Source organism: Schistocerca piceifrons, chromosome X (assembly GCF_021461385.2).
Source record: "Schistocerca piceifrons isolate TAMUIC-IGC-003096 chromosome X, iqSchPice1.1, whole genome shotgun sequence".
In the NCBI taxonomy this organism is placed as follows: domain Eukaryota; kingdom Metazoa; phylum Arthropoda; class Insecta; order Orthoptera; family Acrididae; genus Schistocerca; species Schistocerca piceifrons.
In genome coordinates this window covers 430,940,913-430,948,701 of record NC_060149.1, presented here as the reverse complement: position 1 = coordinate 430,948,701, position 7,789 = coordinate 430,940,913, and the positions used below count along the sequence as shown (strand labels likewise).

Below are 7,789 nucleotides of genomic sequence, written 5' to 3'. Positions count from 1 at the left end.
TTCGGTAACCGATGGATTGGTAGAGGCGGACCAATTCCATGGCCTCCACGCTCTCCTGACCTCAACCCTCTTGACTTTCATTTATGGGGGCATTTGAAAGCTCTTGTCTACGCAACACCGGTACCAAATGTAGAGACTCTTCGTGCTCGTATTGTGGAAGGCTGTGATACAATACGCCATTCTCCAGGGCTGCAACAGCGCATCATGGATTCCATGCGACGGAGGGTGGATGCATGTATCCTCGCTAACGGAGGACATTTTGAACATTTCCTGTAACAAAGTGTTTGAAGTCACGCTGGAACGTTCTGTTGCTATGTGTTTCCATTCCATGATTAATGTGATTTGAAGAGAAGTAATAAAATGAGCTGTAACATGGAAAGTAAGCGTTTCCGGACACATGTCCACATAACATATTTTCTTTCTTTGTGTGTGAGGAATATTTCCTGAAAGTTTGGCCGTACCTTTTTGTAACACCCTGTATATACAAATAGTAAAACAATTACAATATATAAAGACACAGAAATGTCGTATCTTCAGGTAACAAAATAAGGAAAAAATGTATAGTACAATAGATGGAAATAGAAGGATATGCATTTCCGGCGTTACAAGATACCAGCCTTGCTTTGGTTGGAGACACCACACTGTTACCAATTACATTAAGCATCACAGTGTTAGTGAAATAAATGTAACATACAGGGTCAGCAGTCATCAATCGTATATGCTTGGAAAGCATTCAGTTTGTTTAATGAAGCTTGAAATACAGGTTGAGGATGAGTAATTTAAATAAACACCTGGTCCAGTGAATCTAATGTTCTTAACAACTTTAAACCCTGCAAATATTTGCCAAATGAGATACAATTGTATACTGAAGTATTATGTACACTACTGGCCATTAAAATTGCTGCACTAAGAAGAAATGCAGATGATAAACGGGTATTCATTGGACAAATATATTATACTAGAACTGACATGTGATTACATTTTCACTCAATTTGGGTGCATAGATCCTGAGAAATCAGTACCCAGAACAACCACCTCTGGCCGTAATAACGGCCTTGATACGCCTGGGCATTGAGTCAAACAGAGCTTGTATGGCGTGTACAGGTACAGCTGCCCATGCAGCTTCAACGCGATACCACAGTTCATCAAGTGTAGTGACTGGCGTACTGTGACGAGCCAGTTGCTCGGCCACCATTGACCAGACGTTTTCAATTGGTGAGAGACCTGGAGAATGTGCTGGTCAGGGCAGCAGTCGAAAATTTTCTGTATCCAGAAAGGCCCGTACAGGACCGGCAACATGCGGTCGTGCATTATCCTGGTCAACGATGGTATTTCCGGTTCCGAAGTGCAACGAACATACCCAAGAACTTAAATGTCAAAGGATACTGAAGAAGCAATACCTTATATTGCTGGGAGCTTATATACAGAAGAATGACAGAGAAGCTCTAAACGAGATGTGTTTCTCAAATAGCGCATTGTAATCTGTCGAGAGAATGAATCTTAAGTTAAATGGCTTGGCTTCCCATCATTGCAAAATAGTTTAGTAAATGCTCATGATTTGGTATATAACAGAGTTTGCAAGCCTCAAACAGTGCAGTAGCACAACACGAATGCTAGGAAACACATTAGACATGATGGCAATATTTCCAACAAGCTATCTGTTGAACCGCACATCCCTGAATATAACCACTGTGGAACTGGAACTCAGCTGAAAAAGGTTCTAGCTCACAAGGATAAGGAGATTACTCCGCTGGACTATGCCTGCAAGAAACATGATTTAGCGTCAACTGTAAACAAAGGTTTGACAGTAAGTCATGCTGCTGATTGAATTTTACCTAATAAAGTCAAGCAAATACATATAAGAAGGCATTTGACAACGTTTGTAGCATTTGCAGTTAGTAAAGCAATGTGTGCCAAACATTAACTGGGTGCTGGAATGAATTTCTGAGAAGTTATGAATGCAGCATGTCATACACTAAAGAAGTAGAAGAAAAAACCTGTGTGTTGGATAAAAATTTCACACAGTATGTGGTGTCAGTAGCTAAAAGTTCAGTGAAGCAGAAAGGAATATGAAGAACGTGAGTTAAAACAACCAGGGTTCCACCAATACCTAATACATCTTGTGGAATTATTCCGTTCCTCATTCTAGTGTTTGTGAGCCTATCAGTAGTTGCTTCTTTAGCTAAAGGGACGGCAGCCATAGCTCGAGCAGTAGAGAATGCACAAAGAGCAGAGGTGCAACTCCAGGAGGCGAAAAGGCATAACTGGAAGATAGAAACTGTCGCTATTGTTAGAGGATTGTATTTAAAACTGCCCAAGAAAAAATCTGGCCCGTTTATTTTAAAAAACATTGTAACCCTACAGATAATACTATGCTTACAAATACAGATCATCTTAAATTCGTCAGTAAATTCAGAGCCCCAAGATTTCAGTGAGTGAGCAGAATACGATGCCAAGGACGATTTGGAAATCCATAGAATGTGGGATTGTAAACTGAGATGTTGCAAGAGTATCTGGCACCCATTGGGTTTAATATATTAAAAATAGCAGAATAACGTATACTACTTTGACTTGTAAAGTGATTTCTGGCCGTCTCGAGTCTTATGTCATTACTTCTGCAACAGTCACGTGCTCTACAATTTTCAACGCTTCCAAGACTTCGATTCACATCTCTGAGGATATTCTCCCTAATGTTCATCCTGACAAATACATAAAAAAGTAGCATGCACGTCAGTACATCAGTTTAGTTATAGGTATTATGTTGTACACTCTAACTTTTAAAGAACGATCATCAATGTTAAGAGAAAATCACTCTCTGTCAATAGATCGAAGCAAAGGGGAATGGAGTTTTGCATTGATCAGTCTGGAAATATACAACTTATTCATAATATTTCAGAAGCGAACGATGAATTTCACTTAGGAAGTGGTAAAGTTGTGGTAAAGAGTCTGAATTATGTGCAGTCATTACCACATTTCAAACAGAGATGAAAACGACAAAACAGACAATGGAGTTTAACCAGGAAGCTTCATTAGGATCACTACTTGGTTTCTCAAGGAGTCAAGTTTTGGAGGATAATCCTGATAAAAATTACCAATCAGAACTACCAGTCGATACGTTACCAGTTTGCATGATTTGTGTCAAGTGTAATATCACAACAAATTCGTATCTCAGTGACAGATTAATTCATACAAGGTGTAGATTCTTCCCTACAGTGGGGCCAAGATATAAACTCGTTGAGGTGCCAAACAAACCCCTATGTCTTCCAGTGACCGTTCAGATATGAGACGATCTCGAGCTGAATATTATGGACTAGGATTTTTGGGGAGAGGAAATCGTCTTACGTCTTCACTTCGTACAGCAGCATGGGTCGGGCACACAGTTTTAATCTGCCAGGAAGTTTCATATCAGCGCGCACTCCGCTGCAGAGTGAAAATCTCATTCTGGAAACATCCCCCAGGCTGTGGCTAAGCCATGTCTCCGCAATATCCTTTCTTTCAGGAGTGCTAGTTCTGCAAGGTTCGCAGGAGAGCTTCTGTAAAGTTTGGAAGGTAGGAGACGAGGTACTGGCAGAAGTAAAGCTGTTAGGAGCGGGCGTGAGTCGTGCTTCGGTGGCTCAGTTGGTAGAGCACTTGCCCGCGAAAGGCAAAGGTCCCGAGTTCGAGTCTCGGTCGGGCACACGGTTTTAATCTGCCAGGAAGTTTCAGTTTAATATGATTTCACTAGATCCATTTCTCCCACAAACCTTTTTCTTTGGTGATGTTTGATAATAATGACGAGATAAGGTTTCTCATTTCACATTTATGTGCTTGGCAGATGGTTCATCGAACCACAATCATACTATCTCTCTACCATTCCACTCCCGAACAGCGCGCGGGAAAAACGAACACCTAAACCTTTCTGTTCGAGCTCTGATTTCTCTTATTTTATTTTGATGATCATTCCTACCTATGTAGGTTGGGCTCAGCAAAATATTTTCGCATTCGGAAGAGAAAGTTGGTGACTGAAATTTCGTAAATATATCTCGCCGCGACGAAAAACGTCTTTGCTTTAATGACTTCCATCCCAACTAGCGTATCATATCTGCCACACTCTCTCTCCTATTACAAATAATGGATTCACCTTTATATGTCAAGTAGATACGAACTGAATAGTGTGGAGATCGACCACACTGGAAATGTCGAAATCAGATCAATCCTCAATACATATGTTTCTACATTAACTTTGGATTTTAACGGTTTACGAAATACAGGATGGTTAATAGACAGGTAGATGACTGATCAATGTAGTGTATGTACCCCAACCAAAATTTTTATAGGGCACTTTTAATTATGTGACATCTGTCATCATGAAAATTAAACAAGAAATAATCCTAGTTCAAAGTGTGATGAATAACAACTTGAACCTTCGACGAGAGCATGCCAGTAATTTTGAAGAGAATAAAATTTTGTTCCAGAAACTGCCATGGAAAACGCCATACTCATATATTTCCGTAATAGACTAGGAAAATTTGAAATTTTTACTTGTATTGAATTCAGATATTCAGCTGCTATTAAGTTTCCATTCATGGGAACTATTTGAGCCGGCCAGAGTGGCAGAGCTGTTCTAGGCGCTTCAGTCTGGAACCGCTCGACCGCTACGGTCGCAGGTTCGAATCCTGCCTCTGGCATGAATGTGTGTGATGTCCTTAGGTTAGTTAGGTTTAAGTAGTTCTAAGTTCTAGGGGACTGATGACCTCAGAAGTTAAGTCCCATAGTGCTCAGAGCCATTTGAACCATTTTTTTTAACTATTTGAATAGCCATTTCTAACAGTGACATCCAGAGAGACCTGGGACATCGAAACAGCAGTTCAACAACAAAGGCCTTGATTTATTATACTGGCTCTGCAAACGGGTAGGGAGGTAAATCTGAAAAGGGTTTCAGCATATTCAACAATCTTAAATTAACCAGTGCTAAAGTGTACTCGAATTATGAATTTTACACATTTTAATATTTAAAGCTTGATTGGAGTAATAACATTATTGGCCTACTGCATAAAATGTATGTGATGTTCTGCTTCTCTTACTAGAAGGGCGATGAATCTGGATGCTTGCTTATCCCACAACAGTATCAGGAGTTAGCGCCAATAGCTCTTTCAAACTTTCTAGAAGGTAACCATCAACAGTGGTCAAGTAATGTATAAAATGCATGTTTGACCTGAAGCTCCTTTTATTTTAAACCCAAATATCAACCGGTTTCAGTCATGGACCATCTTAACCATGGGGGTTAAAATAGTTTAAGCTACAACATTACATTTGTCGCTACTTAAATAATGTGTAGACCTTGTCATGAATATCAATATACGACACAGGACGTTTAGAAACAAACATACTAATAATAAGTGTGTACAGCGCAGCACTGAAGAGAAGATCCATTCTTACCACTTTCGTTTCGATGCGAAACTATGAAAATGAAGAACGTCTGCAGAATCCATTTTGAAACTGAAAACAGATTCTCTGTTCCCTACCCAGATGCCTTGATCACTACGCCAGAGGCGATTTTGTTGGACACTTTGTCCTCTATAGGTACAGAAGCTGCTATCGTAACAATTCCTGTCCTCGATTTCTAGAAAAATGTGCGTTTGTGGACCCCATCTATAATGATGAAAACTGTTCAGTTTTCGACCATCTGTTGTTCGCATCAGTGTAAACTGAAGGTGGGAGGGGGAAAAAGGGAAGGAAATGGAAGGAACTGATGATATCAGCTGCATCGGTACTGCATGCGGAATCATCGGCGACGAGTGAAAATGTGTGCCGAACCCGGGATCTCCTGCTTCCCAGGCGGTTGCGCCAAACACTTCGCCAGCCAGACACAGTTTTAATCACAAATGCTCGGACATATCGGCACACTCCTTGGCCAACCCACATTCCCACCTAGTGCCATCACTTATCCGTATTCCCCGTCCATGTGCTCCATGCTCGCTAATTTTTAGATTCACATTGGAGGTCAAATACAAGTGCGCACCTGCACTGATGGTTTTCGATTCATAGCTCATAGAGGCACACCAATTATATGAATGCGTTTCGGAAATGTCCGAAAGAACAGACACAACGCAGTCATATAACTGATACGTTTCGATGGGCCATGATTCGACAACCATCAGTGCAGATGCACATTTACGTTCGACCTCCAGCAGGAATTTAAAAATTAGTGAGCATGGAGGACATGGACGGGGACTAGGGATAAGTGATGGCGCGAAGGGGAACGTGGGTCGGCTGAGGAGCGTGCGAAGATAGTCCACACATTTGCGGTTAAAACTCTGTCTGCGTGGCGCAGTGCTTAACACAAATGTCCAGTAAGCAGAAGATCCCGGGTTCGGATCCTGCTCCGGTACACATTTTCACTCGTCGTCGCTGATTCCACATAAATTCCAGATACAGCTGATATAATCAGTTCCTTTCATTTTCTCTCTCTCCTTTCTCTCCCCCCCCCCCCCCCACCCCCCACCACTCCACCTTCAGTTTACAGCTACGTATTCCGCGTAATGTCTCTTCTTTCAGAATAGACACCACGCATTCATATAGTATAAATGATCTCATCAACATTGAATTTATGACGCGTCATGAAATTTAGCGGTGGTTTCTTTTAAACGGGGAGGTATGGAGAGAAAATATCTTAGAGTCTTTCATTTTAGATTGTATACGAGCAACCTGCCAAATATGAGCCGAATGCATTGGTCTCGAATTAGGTCTTCCCCTGTCAGAACCAACAGACGAGACTAGCAGCTCTATGTGCCACCAGAGCTGATGGTGGCGCTGCGACTCGGCCTCCATTGGTAGTAGCTCCACAGTTGTTGAAGCCTTTAACATAAACAGAGTCGATTGCTATTCGATCGAAACTTCCATCTTTAATGATTAATGGATGTGCTACTCGTGACTATTGGAGCGGAATACTAAAACTAACTGACTTTGATCAGAACTGCGCTACAGCAAAACCGGGGAAAAACCGAAGGACGCCAAACTAGAAAAGGGACTCTCGAAGTAAACCTGTTCCGGAGGTACCCGTACATCTGGTACAAAGTTCAGCAAACAACTTTTCAGTGGTCACAAGTCCCGCAACTTTTAGCGACGTGAGAGAAGTGATCTTTTAGAATTCCTCAATGTTTAGACTGAGTATAAAATTTATGGGGATCAAGTAGCCGAAAATTTAAATGCGTTATCTTGGGTCACCTTTTGTTGTATGTGTTTTTCGCAGCGATATTAAGTAAAATGTGACAAGTTAAGGTGTCTCTTCTTCAATTACAGTCATCTGCTTTATTACCTGTCAGCTGTAAGCCACATGTCCCCCTTTCCTTATTAAGTGCTACAGGCGGGCGAGAAAATAATTTCTTTCTCTCATTTTTATACATTGATTTACACAAATCAATAAAATAATCAGTCGAAACCCTAAACGCCCTGTATGATAAAACTTAGTCAAAATTTAGCATATATGACTCGTTCTACAGACCTCATAAAAGTTCGGTTCAAGACAAAGACTTTTATTCTAAGTTAGATAGCCTCTGTTCGAAATGAACATAGTGAGTGTAAATAGAAGAAACGGAAATCCCGTCGACGACCTTGCTCTAATGGGCGGTACACTAGCTCTGATTAGACTGTAATGCGGCGAGAAATCGACCTTAGCCTTGTTTAAGGAATCAGTCTTAACCTCAATTTAAAAAAAAATCGCGGCAACCTGGGGAAAACTAAACCAGAGTGACTTTCCTCCCGAACACGAATCCATTGTCTTAACCATTTAAAACGAAACTGACGAAAA

At 41.1% G+C, this 7,789-nt stretch overlaps 1 non-coding gene across 1 annotated transcript; it reads left to right on the top strand.

Moving 5' to 3' along the window:
* The first annotated feature begins 3,602 nt into the window (after positions 1-3,602).
* Trnas-cga lies at positions 3,603-3,677 on the top strand. The gene has a single exon. It is a non-coding gene; the product is annotated as a tRNA-Ser (tRNA).
* Positions 3,678-7,789: the final 4,112 nt, after the last annotated feature.